Here is a 17,918-nt window from a genome sequence, read left to right as displayed (position 1 = left end):
CAGTCTCATGCTCTGCCAGTGAGTAAGGGCACAAGAGGCCAGGAGGAAGAAGAGACAGGACACCTGACCCGAACTAGCCAAAGGGGTACTCCATACCACAGCATGTCATACCCAGTAGAGAAAATAGGGAGAGTTACGCGAAAGGCCCAGATTACTGCTCAGGTCAGGCTGCCAAGCAATTGTGTTGTGCATTACTTGTGTTTTCTGAGTAACACCTCACACTAAACCATCTCACCCAAGGCTCTGTCCAACTCAGCCTTGAACACTGCCATGGATGCAGCGTTCACAACTTCCTTGGGCAACCCATTCCAGTGCCTCAGCACCCTCACAGTAAAGAACATCTTCCTTATATCCAATCTAAACTTCCGCTTGTTTAAGTTTTAACCTGTTACCCCTTGTCCTATCACTACATGCCCAGTGAAGAGTTGTCCTGGGTTTAGCAGTAGCAGTCATTTTTCTCCTTCTTAGTAGCTGGTGCAGCGCTGTGTTTTGACTTTCAGCCTGGGAATATTGCTGATAACACTGATGTTTTTAGTTGTTGCTAAGTAATGTTTACTCTGACCAAGGTCTTTGTGAGTCTCATGCTCTGACAGGGAGGAGAGGAGGTGGGGAGGAAGCAGAGACAGGACACCTGACCCAAGGTAGCCAAAGAGGTATTCCGTACCACAGCACGTCATGCCTGGGGAGGTAACTGGGAGTTACCTGGAAGAGCATGGGCTCTCTTTTGGGGTTGGGCTCATTTTGGCGGGTGGTATCGTATTCTCTTCCCTTGTTATTTTCTCTTATTGTTATTATCATAGGTGGTAGCAGTAGTGATTTGTGTTATACCTTAGTTACTGGACTGTTCTTATCTCAACCTGTGGGAGTTATATTCTTTCGATTCTCCTCCCCATCCCTCTGGGAGCAGGGAGGGGGGGGAAGGAAAGAAAGAGGGAGGAAGGAGGGGAGTGAGTGAACGAGCTGTGTGGCTAGGTTTAAACCAGCATCCTTATAGGCCTCCCACAGATACTGGAAGGCTGCTATGAGGTCTCCACGCAGTCTTTTTTTCTCCAAGCTAAAGAGCCTCAGCTTTCTCAGCCTGTCCTCATACGGGAGGTGCTCCAGTCCCCTGATCATACTCGTGGCCCTCCTCTGGACTTGTTCCTAGAGTTCCATGTCCTTTTTATGTTGAGGACACCAGAACTGCACACAATACTCCAAGTGAGGTCTCATGAGAGCAGAGTAGAGGGGCAGGATCACCTCCCTCAACCTGCTGGTCATGCTCCTCTTGCTGCAGCCCAGGATGGGCTTTCTGGGCTGTTAGCGCACACTACAGCTGCCTCATGTTCATTTTCTCATCGACCAACACCCCCAAGTCCTTCTCTGCAGGGCTGCTCTGAATCTCTTCTCTGCCCAGCCTGTAGCTGTGCATGGGATTGCTCTGACCCAGGTGTAGGACCTTGCACTTGTCATGGTTAAACTTCATGAGGTTGCCATCAGCCCACCTCACAAGCGTGGCAAGGTCCCTCTGGATGGCATTCCTTCCCTCCAGCGTATCAACCGAACCACACAGCTTGGTGTCATTGGCAAACTTGCTGAGAGCGCACTCAATCCCACTGTCCATGTCAGTGATGAAGATGTTAAACAAGACTGGTCCCAACACTGATCCCTGAGAGACTCCACTCATTACTGGTCTCCACCCAGACACTGAGCCACTTACCACAACTCTTTGCATGAAGCCATCCAGCCAGTTCTTTATCCACCGAATGGTCCTATGAAATTGATGTTTCCCCAATTTAAAGACAAGGATGTTGTGCAGGACAGTGCCCAATGCTTTGTACAAGTCCAGGTAGATGACGTCAACTGTTCTACCCCTGTCCATCAGTTCACTATATTTTAATTTATTTTGCTTATTGGACTGTTTTTATCTCAGTTTGTGGGGTTTATATTCTTTCAAGTCTCCTCCCCATCCTGCCTGGATGGGAAGAAAGGGGGCAGTGAGCAGACAGCTGCGTGGTACTGAGTTACGAGCTGTGTCTAAACAACTTTTACGCACCTACATGTGTGAATACATAGTAGCAAGATGCTGGGTTTCTTGGCCTGTAGACCTGACTATCAGTACAAAGTAAATTCATGTCCCTGTTTACATGAACTGTGAAATATTTGACTTTTGGAAGTAAGAAAATGTCAAAGACTGCTATTTAGTCAACCTCTTAAGTTTTAGACACAGTCTAGTGTAATGGATGCAAAGACCTCAGCAAGTAACATCACAGATAAAGGAAGGATTTTTTTAGTATTTCTGCTGAAGTAACTATTAATCTATATAAATTTGTTAACATTGACAAATTAGTTGTTATTGTGCATCAATAATGAATTCCTAGAAAATATACAAATATACAATATTGAATGTATAAATGTAATTATTATTTTTGCTCTCCTGTGAAACCAAAAAGTATGGGAATCAGTTCTAAAAATTCACAAGCATTCAATGTGAGGCATACAGTGGAGCCTTTTCTGCAAGGTAATTTATTGTCATTAAGCCCAGCTCAGTAATGACCAAGGTCTCCAGCTTTACCACTTTCTAGTTGTTTGCTAGTTTATCTGAAAGAAGACTGGTTGTCTCAATCCATCAACTGTGCCATGTCAAATGGACTAACATAACTATTTTCATGTCAAGTAGCTTCACAAAAGTATGAGTATTAAATGCACATAGTGGCTCTAAACCATAGCAGTGTACTTTTGGCAGGCTATATCAATAACCCCGTGGGGGCTGGAATCCGATGAGCTTGCTTGATTACTTTGACATAAATCTTTGTACAAATACCAGAGACACTGCTTTACGAAATTTAAAGTTATCCCCTGATTTAAAGCAAAGGAATTACAGTTTTCCCCAAAATAAATTCTTATCAATTTTTTTTCTGTCATGCAGGTTGTGATATTGCCTCCTGGCTTCCTATTCATTAAAGTGCAGTAGGTTATTAGCTGATAGCAGAATAATAATTGGTTTTACATTTTTCTTAAATTTACAAATACTTCTGCTAATTTTGCATGTTGATATATACTTGAAATAACACTTTTCCACTTGGTGGAAGGACAGGGGTCTAAAGCCAGAACAAGCTATACAGCATCCATGTACAAAAAATTAACTGTGCTAGTGATACACGCATTTCAAACCAATTTTGCCATTGCCTTATAGCAGAGTCTTACTTTCCTGTACTTCTTGCCATTGCATGGGCTACAAAGATATAGGTGGGCATATAAAGACGGCAGCAGAGAAAGCCTGCATGTTGACAAAGGTCTGCAAAATCTTAAAACACAAAAATTCTGCTTCTTTTCCCTGTTTTTTGGTGTTGTTTTTTTTGTGTGTGCATGTGTGTTTTTTGTTTTGTTTTGGGTTTTTAGTTTGTTTTTGTTTTGTTGTTTTTCGTTTGTTTGGTTTTTGTGTTGTTTTTTTTTTTTTTCACGCTATGTCCCATGTTAGGATTATAAGGCCAGAATTTATCTCTTAAACCTCACTTCAGGATATTTGAGTTTCTGTAATACATCTCTGTTCTTAACTTGGGAAATAATTATAGTATTTAAACTTGCCATCTACAGCTAAGACGGTAACCAACCTAGAGCCCAAGTGTATTTGCTTCTATAGGAAGTCAACTGTCATTTACGCATTTGTCTCCTCTTCATTTATCCCTCCCAGTTGTGCTATTTTCTATGTTAAAAACATTTTTTCATTTATTTAATCTTATTCTGGGAGGCCCTGAAGGCACTTAATGAAATTTACATTTCTCCAAACAAAAGCACAGCATGAACACCTAAGTAGAAAAACTAAATTACTTCATGCAAGTCAGAGGAGGGAAATGCCCTGTTACCATCTTTACAGACTGCAGATTCTTTAGAAACTAATCAGTGTGATAACTAAAATTACATCCACAGCCTCAGTGACCAAAACTTTGTGCAAGGAGGAGCAAGACAGAGTTACTTACTGCTGTGTTGTGTTATGTGTGTCAGGAAAACAAGGCTATGTCTGAAATTAAAAGAGCTATCAAAGCAGTCTCATATGGTTGTCTACTATTAATCAAATAGATTCACTTTACGATTGAATATCATTGTTCTTCTCTGAGGTATATTCCATCTCCTTTTAGCTAGAATAGCCTCTGAAAGCCATGGCTGCCCTGGTGTTTTTCTTTCCAGTAGATGAAAACCCTGAGACTGATTTGCTTCTGAATGTAACTGAAACAATCTAATGATATTTTTCCTCTGACTAATGCTAATAATCAGCTAGATACACACAAATTTCAGCAAACCTTACATAACATTTATGAATTTTAGTTTTATATATATTTTAAAGATGTATTATTTTGCTTTAGCCAATGGGTGTTCATCATCAAGATCTTGCATATTGAGGAAAAACAAGTTCTTTTTTAATCAACTCATCAATAGTAGTAGTAGGCATCCACAACAACTCAGGAGAAATCAAATTAATTCCTATGATGTGACATCAGTCACAATAAATAAAAAACCTCACTCAATAAACTTTACAAATTAAAGCTGTCATAAATATTTATGCCTCTACTTTCAACATTATTGCTTAAATTTCATCCACAAAATGCTGATATTCATCAGTTTCTAGAGCAAAATGTATTTACACAAGCAGAGTAGGTACCAGAGTAGGATGGGCAACATAAGATTTATGTATAAGAGATCACAATTGAAGTGTCCTGTAATTGCTGCAGGTGAGCGGGAGTAAAATGACCTGGGTTTTAGTTTTGCTACTATTACTGCCAATCCTGTAAAGTGCTGGTTGCTCTCAGTACCTCCCAAAACCAAAGCTATGGTCATTCCCCTGGTATGCATGTAATACAGGATGCATCAGCAGATGTTTCCATTAAAACATTGGATATCAATGAGAAAGGGGCAATCTGAGCTCTAATGAGCACTGAGAAAGCAGCAAGGCATAGCCTGGAAACAGTCCTGAGCACCTTTGTACAGGGGTTTCACAGTGAGGCAAAGCTACAACCAGGGTTGAATATGGCCAGACACATAGCAGCCAACCTGCTGATGAGATGAGGCTGCATGACCTCCAAATGCTACCACTGTACAGATAATAGTAAATAAGAGTATTTTTGGTTTCAAGTAATACTCTGCAAGCAGAAAGTGCCATAAGATGTAGAAATGTAATAAACAGCATATTGACTCTAGGCTTTTGTCAGTATTTACATGTTTGGAGACAATAGAAAGCCTGATTGTAGGATCATTCAACATTATTTTATTAAAAGCTAAGCAGGATGGTAGCTGATGATAAAATTACCAGTCATACGTGCATTCACTCAGCCATTAATTTTAAGGGAGTAAAATCAATAAATCCCTGTCCATTCAAAGCAAACCAAAGGAAGGATATTTGAGTCTTCTCAGGTTGACCATGTTCCATATTGCTGTGAAAAATTTCACTCAAAAACATTTAGGATTTTCAGCCACTTTTGGGGCTTTTGGGCTGGAGTTGTCACTTTCGATTATCAAAAACACATCAGCAATGACAATGGGACAGTGCTGGTCAAACATGGACTGGTGACAGAGTTTCATCTCTTAAATATGAAGTCTAATTAGTATTGATATATTCTTCAAGCTAAATTGCACCCAGCATTCTGCATACATAAGTACAGGAAAATGTCGTTTAATAGTTTCTTAGATCAAAGTGCTTTGTGTAAGACCTGGGTACCTGCCACGTGCAGAAGTGGCAGCTCCAGTCAGGTTTTGTGGCCCCTCTTCCAAGTGAACACCATGATGGCACATGGGAAGCAAATGGAGGTGTGGGGACTGGGAGGGTGGTGAGGGGACCTGAAGATGTGTGAGGTGAACCCTGGATGCCTCATGGAGCTGTAATTCTTAAAGAGCAGAGATGTCAGAGAGTGTCAGAGAGCAGACATCTTGAGCAAATTATTTCTACCCTTGACAGAAGTGAGCCAAAAAGACTATGCTTGAGGTTAGTTTCAGAGACACTTTGCTCAGAACATATAATAAAAAGAAAGGTTATTCTGAGATAGCCTTAGAAGCATATAATGTTTCGGATTGGAAGGGACCTTAAAGATCATCTTGTTCCAAGTCTCCTGCATGGGCAGTGACACCTTCCACTAGACCAGGTTGCTCAAAGTCCCATCCAACCTGGCCTTGAACATTTCCAGGGGTGGGGCAGCCACAGCTTCTGGGGCAACTTGTTCCATTGCCTCACAACTCTCATAGTCAGGAATTTCTTCCTTACATCTAATCTAAATCTGCCTTCTTTCATTTTAAAGCATTTTAAACTCATCATCCTATCCCTACTTGTCCTTGTAAAAAGTCCCTCTCCATCTTTCTTGTCAGCACATTTAGGCAGTGGAAGCTGCTCTAAGGTCTCCCTGAAGCCTTGTCTTCTCCAGGCTGAACACCCCCAGCTCTCTTAGCCTGTCTTCACAGGAGAGGTGCTTCAGCCCTCTTCTCATCTTTGTGGCCCTCCTTGAAGACCCTCCTTCATTGCTCCTCCTCTTCTTTTTATCCCTATGCTACATACACTCGATGTCAGAAAACAATAATCTTTTTGTTGCAAAGAATTTAATGTACACTACATAATTAATATAATGCTTCTAAAGTGTCTTGAAAACATAAAGTGCAAGCAGTGTTATTGTAATGGATGTCTTAATTTTTTCATAAAAGACATAGAGCAGACAGTTATAAAGCAATCTCATGAAAAGACAAGGATCACTTATTAATTTGATGATAACAAATAAATATGAATAGCTGTTGCTGGAAGATTTTGCTTCTTTGGGTAGTGTTATTCATTCCTTAATTTATTACTTCTTTATCCCAAGACATATGTGGCTCTTTGCAGGCCTGAGTGAGATGGATTACAGCAGAGGTAGATGGTGAGTAGATGGAAAAGGAAGCTGAAGAGCAACAGCACCAATATGAGTGTTTGGTTAGTCAAAGAGGACTATAGCAGGGCCAGGCTGGATGTGGCTCTGGGACAGCCTGATCTAATTGAAGATGTCCCTGCTTATTTCAGGGGAAGGGACCTTTGAAGGTCCCTTCCAACCCAAACTATTCTGTGATTCTATGATTCTATGTCAGCCCTTCATATTAATTTTTAGGGTTTTCCCTGTGATGTTTGGTCCTTGTACTTGGGAAGGAATTACAATACTAGAAAAAAGCATTGATGCAGCAAGATGCCCCATCAGTGGAGTTGGTGTTTCAGGAGGAGTGAAAGGGCAGATGAGGTGCCAGGCATGGGCAGGCAGGATTTTAAGATGCAATCCTTTTAAAAGGCAATCCTTTTAAAATCCTTTTAAAAGGAAATCCTTTTAAAAGGAAATCCTTTTAAGATGCATTGGAGGGAAGAGGTGGGGCAGACATGATTTAAGAGTTGGAGATTCCTGTGGAAAATACAGGCAAGCCCGAGTGGAAACCATCATTTTTGTGCTGGAGAATTCTTCTTTAGGCATTTGTTGTCACAAAGGAACAAACTCCTCCCCCATTAAATCAGCTGGGCAAATGTCAAGACTTTTAAAACTGTCTCCTTCTTTCCAATCCCTTGTTAATGAAACTTTTTTTTTTTTAATTTATTTTCTTGTTGGCTTGCTTTCTTTGAGCAAAAAGTTATTGTGGCACAAAGTTAGTCCTTGCTCTTCTTGCCATTTAGTTGTCAACCCATTTACATGGCTTGGTAGTGAAGTTGTTCTGTAATCTGAGACTGTTTGCAAAGCCCTGTTGAGCATTGCTCCATATCCCTCATCCTGGAAGCTGCATTTCCCAAAGACTCATTGTACTTCTGATAAAACCCCAAAGATCTGCTCTGCACTCTTTAATCAATAGCATGCTCTCCAATTTACTGAGCGCAGTAAGCGCAGACAAGGGGTGAGCTGCCACTGCTAGGCATCAGTCTCTCTGTCTTGGAGTTGGCAGGTGTCAGCTTACCCAATATATGCTTTGGGAGCAATCAGTTCTTTTCTCTGCCTTTTGCATCATAGTTTCTGCTACTGATGCTGCTGTTGCCTTCTTTTGCAGTGCTGTGCCCTGGCACAAGCTCACAAAGAAACAGGATTTTTCTGGTGCATAGGGCTTCTTACTTGCCTGAGCCCAAGGCTGCAGTGGGCTGTTGGGCTGTGTTCATGGTGCTCTGTGCTGCTGTGTTGGAGGCCAGCTTTGTTCCCAGGCCATAGCCATGCTTGGAAACTGCTGTGAAAGTGGCCCTAAGCAGCATTCCCTAGGAGCTTCCCCTACATTAAGATGGTGTCGTCTTAATGTAAAATGACAATATAGATGTTTACCAGGTATATTTAGCATTAAGGAAAAGAATACATGCTGGCAGGGCGGAGGCAAGTGGGAAGTAGTTTTCACTCCTGAAGGCAAGGGAGCACTGCCAGAGGGTCACCTTTCTGGGAAAACTGTTCTCAGTGTGGCCTCAAGATACCAGGAAGTGCCCACAGAAACCAGAGGGCATCTAGCAGGCCATTAACATTATGCTTAATATTTCGGGGTCAGTCAGAATTGCTGACAAACTCAGGCAGTGGGCACAAAAATTCAAGCTAAATTCTGTTAAGTTGAAATACAAAAATATTTCTTCCATTTTTTTTGGTGCTAATGTGGTTGAACTGAGGTTTAACTCCTTCTGGAGAGTGACAGTCCTCTTCTGAAGTGAACCTTTTCCCCTTTCTTCCCTATGGTGTTCTTGTCCTGCTGTGGAAACCAAAGTATCTTTATTTGAGGGTATGTATGTGGAGATCTTTAGAATAAACCAGTTAAGTCAGAGGTTCATGCTTGAAATATTTTCAAAATTTTCTATTCTTAAAACTGATAAATTATTAATTATCTGATAGAAGGAAATCTGTTGTTAAATAATCCTCAGGCACAAGTTTACAACTTTTTAAATTCAAAGAGAAACTATTCCTTCTGTCATTTCCCAGGGACTGTAATCTATGTCCTACTAATTAACACACTATTTGAATTATACATTAGTTCTTACTCTTGCTGCTATATAGCACACTGTCTGATCTGCACTTTAGCTTTTCCGCTTTTTAGCCATCAGCCCCTGGGAATCAGGGTGAAGTTTTCATGTGGTACCACTGGGGTGATAACCCCTCTGTCTTAACTGTTCTCAGCTCCATTTGAACAAGGGGAGCAAAAGCAGTGCTTTTGTGCATGTGACTTTTTCTCTTCCCCCAACTCTGTTTTGATTTTTTTTTTTTTCTTTCATTTAGGCTGAATAGCAGCCTGTTACAAGTAGAGCTCTTGGGGTAGGATGGTTTCTGCCATTCTCTGGATGTATTAAGGAAAACTTCAAGTCAGAGCCGAAAAGATTCTGATAAATCTGATAAATATAGATCTAAGAAGGAAATAAGCAAAGGGGAAGAGGGGTTTCTGTGCCCATCCTGCAAGGATGCAAGTGCCAGCTAACCCAGTAACAATGTCTTCAAGAGTTTTAATGTCCTCATAACCTTTTTCAGGCACCCCACATTCCACAGCTCTTGCAGGTAACACTGTCTACCCCCACCAGCACCCTCCAGAAATAAAACCAGGGCAGCAGCAGATTGTGTTTTAGAGGCATGTGGTAACTCTTAACCCTACAGACAGGTGTCAAAAACCCCTGACAAGTATTAACCAGGGCTTCAGAAGAGATTAAAGCTGTTTGGTCTTTCTTCTGCTGATTTACAGTTAGCTTGTATTTGGACCATTACCGTGTTTCCCCATCACAAAAAAAAGAAAAAAAAAGAATATCCGTATTAGTATATTAATGTCTGATTTATAAATACTTGCATTTTTGGGTCCAAGTGTACGTATATTACATATACATTCCTGTTTGCACATGTGTAGTGCTGGAAGAGCAATACATATATAAATATGAATACATATGCATATGTGAATATACCATTCCAGCCTGTACTAAAATATTTTGGTGCTTTTTTTTTAGACCAGAGAAAAAGTTTGTATATAGAGACTTTTTTCCATGGCTACATTAGTATGTACATGCATACACATAACATGAATATTTGTGAAGAGGTAAAGTATCCTTAAGTTTGAATTATGTGAAATAGTCTCATACTGACTTTTCTTCTTTGTTAAAATTTGTATTCGTTCATATTTTCTTCTGACTACTGGGTTTTTAAAGTACTTTTAAAACTAAAACTGGAGCCTCTGCTAGTGTTTCAATCAATTGAATATGGAAAGGAGACATCACTTTTTCTGAAATCCAAAATATTTTCATAATGTATCTCATACATCTTCTTAACGGTGACAGAGGAAATCATGCCAACAATTTCAGCTAGTGTAAAATCATCTCCAGACCTTCAGTAGCTTTAGTTCTCTGAATTCCTTGTAACCCCAGCACAGAGCAGCAAGCAAGTGCTCTGCTTGCTTTTTTCTCTGTGTTCTGGCAAATCTTCTCATCTGAAGCTCTCTTCTGAGCAGAACTCTTCTATAACGTTTTCCCTTCTCTTGAATATAACAATCTCATATTAGTTTCTTTTCAGACACTTTTTGTTCCCTGTTCTTATCCTTATCAACAGCATGACCTGGATTCTTTAATTTTGCAGGCCATTATAGGTGATATTAAAAAAGACTAGATTCGACATGGGTAGGTGTAATATCTCCATATATATTCGTGTTACAAAGGTATAGCCTACATAAAATGTGTGAGAGCATCATATTAGTTATATGCCAGTCTGGGGTCTAAAGTGTCAGTAATTTTTCATCACAACAGAACAGACACTTACTGCACCAGTCGCTGCATCTTAAAGCTTTAGTTCAAGTCTATGCCAGAAAGCTAAACAGTTGACTTCAGCTACACAGCTTCTTGACCTGTGGATTCCCCAGTGTCTGATAATATGACTGAGGTCACCTGACAGGCTTCTTCTCAGTCCATTAGCTAATTCAGATCTGTTCCTCCACCACATTGTTAATTTGCATGAAATTAATGTGAGTTAGTAACTTTTAGATTTTTTCACTGAAATTGGCCAGTGTTTAAAAGCTATAAAAAGGCAGGAAATTATACACAGATAAGACAGATGAGATTGTGTCAGCTCTACTTCCATAGGAAATCAGGCATAGAATCTGTAAAAATTTGCTTTCTGGTAGTATAAGAGCCATTGCTGCTATAACTCTTCACAAGAAAATTCAATTCCCTTTTCTCATCCTGCTTGCCTGCACTCATTACACAGTCAATGGGGCTTTTGTCATGGCCAAGGGGTCTAAGTAAGTGGGCTTCTTCAGGACTGAGATCTTGTCCTTGAAATTAAAATACATCTAAGATATATTTCTTTATTTTCTTTAGGAAGCTGATTTGTTTTGATCACAGCAATAATACAGGGCCCAACCCCAATGTTACTAAATAAAAATCACTGTTATAAGTGCCCCTTATTCTTGTGACTATTGTGTTGCACAGTTATTTTTTTCTCTTGTCCTTGTAAAGCGATTCCATACCTCAAAATATCAGTTCTATTTCTGGATCAGTCACGTCTTTCTTCCCAAATGCTACTTTGAAGAAAAATGCTTCTGGCCACAGACTTTTCCTTTTGGGATGTGATGAAAGGCTGTGATGTGGGGCCTGGTTCTGCATTTGTTGTGAAAGAAAAACGGTGCATGATAGGCAAGGTTGTCACTGTGCATGAATATCTGAGGTCACCTAAACCTCCAACTTACTGGTGTAAACTACAATTACTGGTATGCAACAGGATCTTTTTTGATTGAAAGCATGGCTTTAAGAAGCCATATGAACTAAGGAACATTTTTTTGTCTAGAATAGGACTTCATGCCTGCCAAATAATGGGGCAAACTTGTAGCAGGATTATAACTGCATACAGGTAAATAATTGTTTGATACAAAAACCTTCCAGTTCAGCAACCAAAAGAGATCAAGAATTCATCAGGTAACTGATGTAAGGCAATGTCAGTTAGTGGTTTTCAGTAGCAATGAAATAGTTCCTATATTAACAGCAGGAGAGATAACTTCAGAGTTGGTATGAATGAATTCAGCTCTTAAACTGTCAGGTTTTTTTGTTTTCATCAGGTATTTCTTCACAGTCTCACAACCCCCCAACCCCACCTTTTTGTCATCTTGATTTGTTCCTAACAGCTGAGATTTTGGCAGACTTTCAAAGGCCCCTGTACTAACTCTATCTACCAAGGTGTTCCTGCTTCACAGGCACCTACATCTTGTGTCTGCTGGTTCTGTATGTGGAAAGAACTGAGATTCCAAAGTTAAACTATTAATTCGTTTCAGAAATAAGTCTTCACATAAAAGCGAGTAATCAATGAAATATAGCTCTGTTTTTGCACCATAGTTTATGTAGAATATGATGTAGGATTAAATTGCAGAGATAAAAGTAAATTAATATTATCTATATTAAAAGAGGAATGTCATTATTTAGGGACTAACTAATAAGTCTCACTGGTTTTATTCACAAGGAAAAAATCCCCTGCCATTCCTACTGCTCTTCCTTATGATGTTACCACAATCAATTGTGCACAGCACACTTTGCAGTTACTTTTTTTTCTATTTATTTACTCTAGCTCCTAAAGACTTGAAATTGAAAAGCAGCCATCATTGTAGTCAAATACTCTCAGTTTTAAGGCTAGTAGGTTTGTATACTATGTCAAAAGCTGACTTACTTGTATACCACCTCAACTTCATTCTTACAGCGGAGTTCCCTTTAGATAATGGATTCCCTTCAGAGATTAGGAAAGGCATATTTATATCTCATCCCACGCTGTCTTGAATATACAGAGTGAAAATGAAATCTGGGGTTAAGGACATTATAAAAAAGAAGGCATGTATCTTCTAAGATAAGAGTTACTAAGCAACAGTATGCTTCCCTTAAAACACTAGCTCCTGCAAGTATCTTCCTGTTGTGAGTCAAAGAATAAATTCTAGTTAATTATAGACCCCTGTTAATTACTTATTGTTTGTTTAGTTGTTACTACCAGGGGTTTTTCTTTTCCTCTCTAAAACCAAGCAGATTTTTGTGTTGTCATTCCCTGTATCATGTGGAGCTAATTTAGACAATTTTATAGATGCATTTCCCAACATCTACTCCTGTTCAGTGACATTTGTATACACCTTTATGTTTTATGTAATCAAAAATCCTGTTCCCAAATAACTAATTATTGGAGGTGCTGAATGAAGAGAATATCCTGAACGGGCATTTTTTGATTTGACATCAAACAGTCTGTGGCCTGGGTCATGACATAGTCTCACATTACAAAATCCTCCTTCATTTCTTTGAATGTTACTATTACTTTTACGTGCCTCATTTCTAAAAAATATGAGTGAACCCCATTTGCCTAAAACAGCAAATGGGGGTACAGCCCTCTTATGACACAAATCAGCTTCACAATGCAGAGCACCGGAGCAAAAGCTGATCTCCTATTTCAAATGAATTTGTGCAATATATAAACATTTTGTAGCAAACATATACTTTTTTTTTTTTTTTTTTTTTGTAAGAAAGCCTCCACGTGTTTCTCTTTAACATGCGGTTGCTCCTACAGGTGACTGAGCATTTTTGTTTCTTCACCCCCTTATCACTTTGATGGAAACACTATTTGTCACATTCACTGGAGTGGCTCTGATTTTCAGAAGGCTTCAGGGACTTGCACAGTTCCAGTCCTTCACATTCATAATGGGAAATCTCTTCAACAAAAATCTAATGGTGCAGATCAGACTTTCGACTTGCAGTGATGATTGAGGACAGAGAAGGGTATGAAACCTGCTCTACCTCCTGTATTATCTGTCAGTTTTCCTGCAAAATATGTTCCCTGGTCCAATTTCACTTTGACAGATTGACTCCCATGGGCCCATTTTACCAATACCCAACCCATGTGAGGCAACTTCTTTTTATATGGAAAAATTAATCTACTGCAACCAACACTTGCAACATCAGCTTACATTTCTGAGTAAAAATAAGCCTGTCAGCAGCAGGTGAGATTTTCTGTGCCTAGACTTCTGTCACACTGCAGCAAGGAAGATATCATCTGTGGTATATTTTACCTTATTATCACACACATGTTTGCTCTGTCATTCACATGAGGAGTGGCTGAGGGAACTGGGGTTGTTTAGTCTGGAGAAGAGAAGGCTCAGGGGGTACCTTATCACTCTCTACAGCTACCAATACTATAGCTTATTATAGCACAAGTTTGCTTTGTCAGTCACAGTGGTTAACCATGAAGTGCAGGTGAATCCTATAGAGCTGATGTAAATTATACTAAAAACTAGTACTTTGAATTTTAAGTGTTTAGTATTTCTGTGTATTTGCCTAACTTAAATATGGCTTTTATTGATCCAAATAATTATGTGCATGCCTTCTGCTATGAGGGATTTCCTTTAACTAGAACTAAGCTTGTTTGCAAATGGTTTAACATCCAACAGGGTGAGCAGACTGTGCTCTGTTATTTGATGAAGTGCAAAAAAAGAGCAGTCTCCTTGCTGCTTGTAGGATTAATTAGAACATACATTACATCTTACTTGACCAACCTGATCTCCTTCTATGATCAGGTGACCCACCTGGTTGATAAGGGAAAGGGCAAGAACATTGTGCATTTGGACTTACTTAAAGCATTTGACACTGACTCCCACAGTGTTCTCCTGGAGAAATTGGTTGCTCATAGCCTGAATAGGATTCCTCACTGGGCTGGAAACAGGCTGGATGGCTAAGCCCAAAGAGTGTTGGTAAATTGTGGCATCACATCTAGTTGGCGACTAGTCACTAGTGATATCCCTCAGGGCTCAGTATTAGGGCCAGTGTTGCTTAATACCTTTGTTGATAATCTGGATGAGGGGATTGAGTGCACCCTCAGCAAATTTGCAGACAACACCAAGCTGGCTGGGAGTGTTCTGCTGAAGGATAGGAAGGCTCTGCAGAGGGATTTGGACTACAGATCCAGGAGGCTGGATCGATGGGCTGTGGCCAATGATATGACATTCAACAAGGCAAAGTGCTGGGTCCTGCATTTGGGCCACAACAATCCCATGCAACACTACATATGATTCTATGATTTTTTGCAGTATTTTTTCTTATTCAAATTTGATTAACAACTTCCTATTTGCAAGAAGCTCTCTTTCCATCTCCAGCCTTGATTAGCCAGAGAGGGTATTCACACCACACACTCAGTTTTGTCTATGCCTTGATGTAAGTCAGGTGCTCCTTGTTTGCATTGTCCTTTTTTTGTGGCTTTAATTTTTGTTTTAATACTTATTGCATATAACCTCAGAAAGTATCTTTTCCTTTTGTTCTTTCATTTTTCTAAAATTTGTTCCGAAATTTATATTGACCTGAGCTACACTTTCTGCTCATTGCTGTTGTTCATTGTTTGCTTATTCTTTTCATATAAGCATCCATGCAACTTCCATCAGCTTCCATGTCCACATTCTTTATTTGTGTTTGGACATTGAACATCACAAAAGACAAACCTGATCCACCGACTGCTTTCTCTTCTGTTACTGATTTCCCTTGGCCTTAGTGCAGTGTTTGGGAAGACCAAATGGGTTACAAGGGCTTATTTTTGTTAATTGTGCCCAGTTCTGACTTCTGGTGTCCTGTGGTCATATTAGATCATGAAGAGCCAGCATATATCCTTCTGTTTCCTGTTGCCTGGCTGTTGATGTGTTGGATGGCATTGTACCAGTGTAGAAGCACAGCACCATATTAAGTCCTTGTCAATTAGTTATTGACATTTTGCTGTAGGTAATTTGTTTTTCCTTAGTTGTTTAAGGTACAGCCAGATTATGCTAGGTATGTGATATAGGTAGGTTTGCAACAGTCCTCTTGCAACCTTTACAGGTTAGGCTATAATCTCTGCTAAGCCAGATTTTGGTTACAACTCTGGAAGGGGATAGTCATGTTATCTGGTTACTACCTCCTGCATCTCAAAAATGAATGGGTTTGTCTCGCAAACAACTAATCCAAATCAATTAGTATCATTAATATTCAACATCAGCATTAAATATCCATTCATTATCAAAAGGGGGATTGTGCTTGCAGCATTCACATCCTCACTTTATCCAGAACTGATCTCAGAATTGCTCACTTGTATACCACTTGTTTATGGCACTTGAAACATTTAATTGCACTGCTGCAGATCTCTCCCATGCTGTGCCTTGATTTGATGATTGTAAGTCAGGTGCAGATAAGATTTCAAAGACAGTTGTACCTAGCACATAGGTTGTGCTTCATCAGTCTCAGCAGAACATGTGTCATATATAACGACTTGCAAACCCAGAAATTACAGTAGTTACCTGCTAGCTACTTTCTATACCACAGCCTAGTATGAATACAAACCATTCTGGAAGTACATTCATCATTAGGTAACATCCCGTGTGCAGTGCAGTCTTGCACTAGATGACTGAAAAATGAAATCTGGCCCATGCTTGTCATGTTCTTCCCCACCATGTTCTTGTCTACCCCTCAAGTCAGATGGACTCCACCTAATCAGACAAATCTTTCTCTTGCCACCCTTTTCCATGGCCTAGGAATGGATGAGAATCTGTTTTATTTGAGGCATTTTAAAGAAATTCAAACAAATGTCTCTCAAGTATGGTCCAATGTTACCTGATTCTCAGTACAGTGGGTTGATAGCCCTTCTGCTTGACATTTCTATATTCTACCAAGATCCTGAGTCTTGAAATAAGCACCAAAACCTGTGTTTAAATGAACCTGCCGTTGCCTGTTCCTCAAGAGGTAGGCTTCTGCATATTCGTATTGCCGTGATTATCAAGAGGAGACCACATAAAATTAACTGCTTTGTCTTTCCCTGTTATCCATTAAGATAGTATCTATTTCCTCTCCATTAAGATTCCAGTAATTTCAGTAATGAAAGTCAAAAGAGGCTTCATTTCTAAAATGGGGTTTTGATAATTGAAACAGAAATGATTGGAATGTGAATAATTTTACCTTCAGGAAAAATGAGCAAACAAACAAACAAACAAACAAATAAGTAAATAGAAGAGCTGTTTCTTCTTCAGTAGGTAACAGAGTAACAATCCCTCTGATGTGCTCATGTGTTAAAACCAGAACGTTTAGATTAACATGCTAAAATAATTTCATTTCTGACAACTAATAAAATACTTTAAAAAGTCAAATTGTTTTGATTCCTAACTCCTGATACTTGCTGAAATACCAATAGAGGTGGTCCATAATAGTAAACATAAACTAAATAATGATTAGCTAACAGAATAGGATATCTTGATGTGTACCACAGGACTTGCTTTATACGATGTGCTAACCACTACATGAATTAATAAATTCAGGGACTGCTATGTGATACACTACAGCCAAGAAGATTGTGCTATGTATTGTTTGATTTCTGTTCAGTTGTAAACAAAGTTACTGTGCTAACAAAGAAACATCTCCCTCTTCAGTGTTAAATTTAAAATCACAACAACTTTACACCTGCTGTAAATTCTATCTGCATTGTAAAAAGAAATCTATCTGTACTGTAAAAAGAAATTCTGACCTAAAAGTTGTTATTCCAGACATCATTTATTTATTTCACCAATCAGCTAATTATCAGTAATAATCTTCTTTTTCCTCCAAACAAAGTTTCTAGCCAAGAAGGTGCTCAGGTAGTGTTCCACTTTTGTAAGTACCATAAAATGATACAAGTTTTTTGTGTACGCGCTTAGGCTGCTTTTTTAAAAATCACTTTAAAAACAGGTCATGACAGACCACTTGCCCTGACAAAGTCAGATGTTGTTCTCAAGGGATGAGCGCAGCCTTTAATTAATCTTCAGCATTTTTATGTGAATCAATGTAAGGAAATGAAGGTATTTTATATCTTTCTGTTTGAAAAGCAGGGTAGAAGTTAGTCTTTGTTCATATTTTAGTTATTGGAAGATGGCGTGATCAATTCATAGATGAGAATTCAGAACAAATTCAGTAGAAGTCACGCTCGCTATGATGATGAAAAATTTAATAGATTTTGAGACAT

General features: G+C 39.3%; 1 long non-coding RNA gene across 1 annotated transcript in view; it reads left to right on the top strand.

The window, feature by feature from the left end:
• Nucleotides 1–425: 425 nt before the first annotated feature.
• The window catches only part of LOC133207989 (uncharacterized), a 214,844-nt gene continuing 197,351 nt past the window's right edge, over nt 426–17,918 (top strand). Inside the window, exon 1 of the long non-coding RNA XR_009724205.1 lies at nt 426–550. This is a non-coding gene — a long non-coding RNA (uncharacterized LOC133207989). The remainder of the gene's footprint in view (nt 551–17,918) is intronic.

This window comes from Neopsephotus bourkii, unplaced genomic scaffold, assembly GCF_033783945.1.
Source record: "Neopsephotus bourkii isolate Nb327-2 ecotype Australia unplaced genomic scaffold, CSIRO-AGI_Nbou_v1 NB_38, whole genome shotgun sequence".
NCBI classification, from domain to species: Eukaryota; Metazoa; Chordata; class Aves; order Psittaciformes; family Psittacidae; genus Neopsephotus; species Neopsephotus bourkii.
Note: the sequence above shows the minus strand (reverse complement) of the source record. Positions and strands in the feature narration are given on the sequence as shown.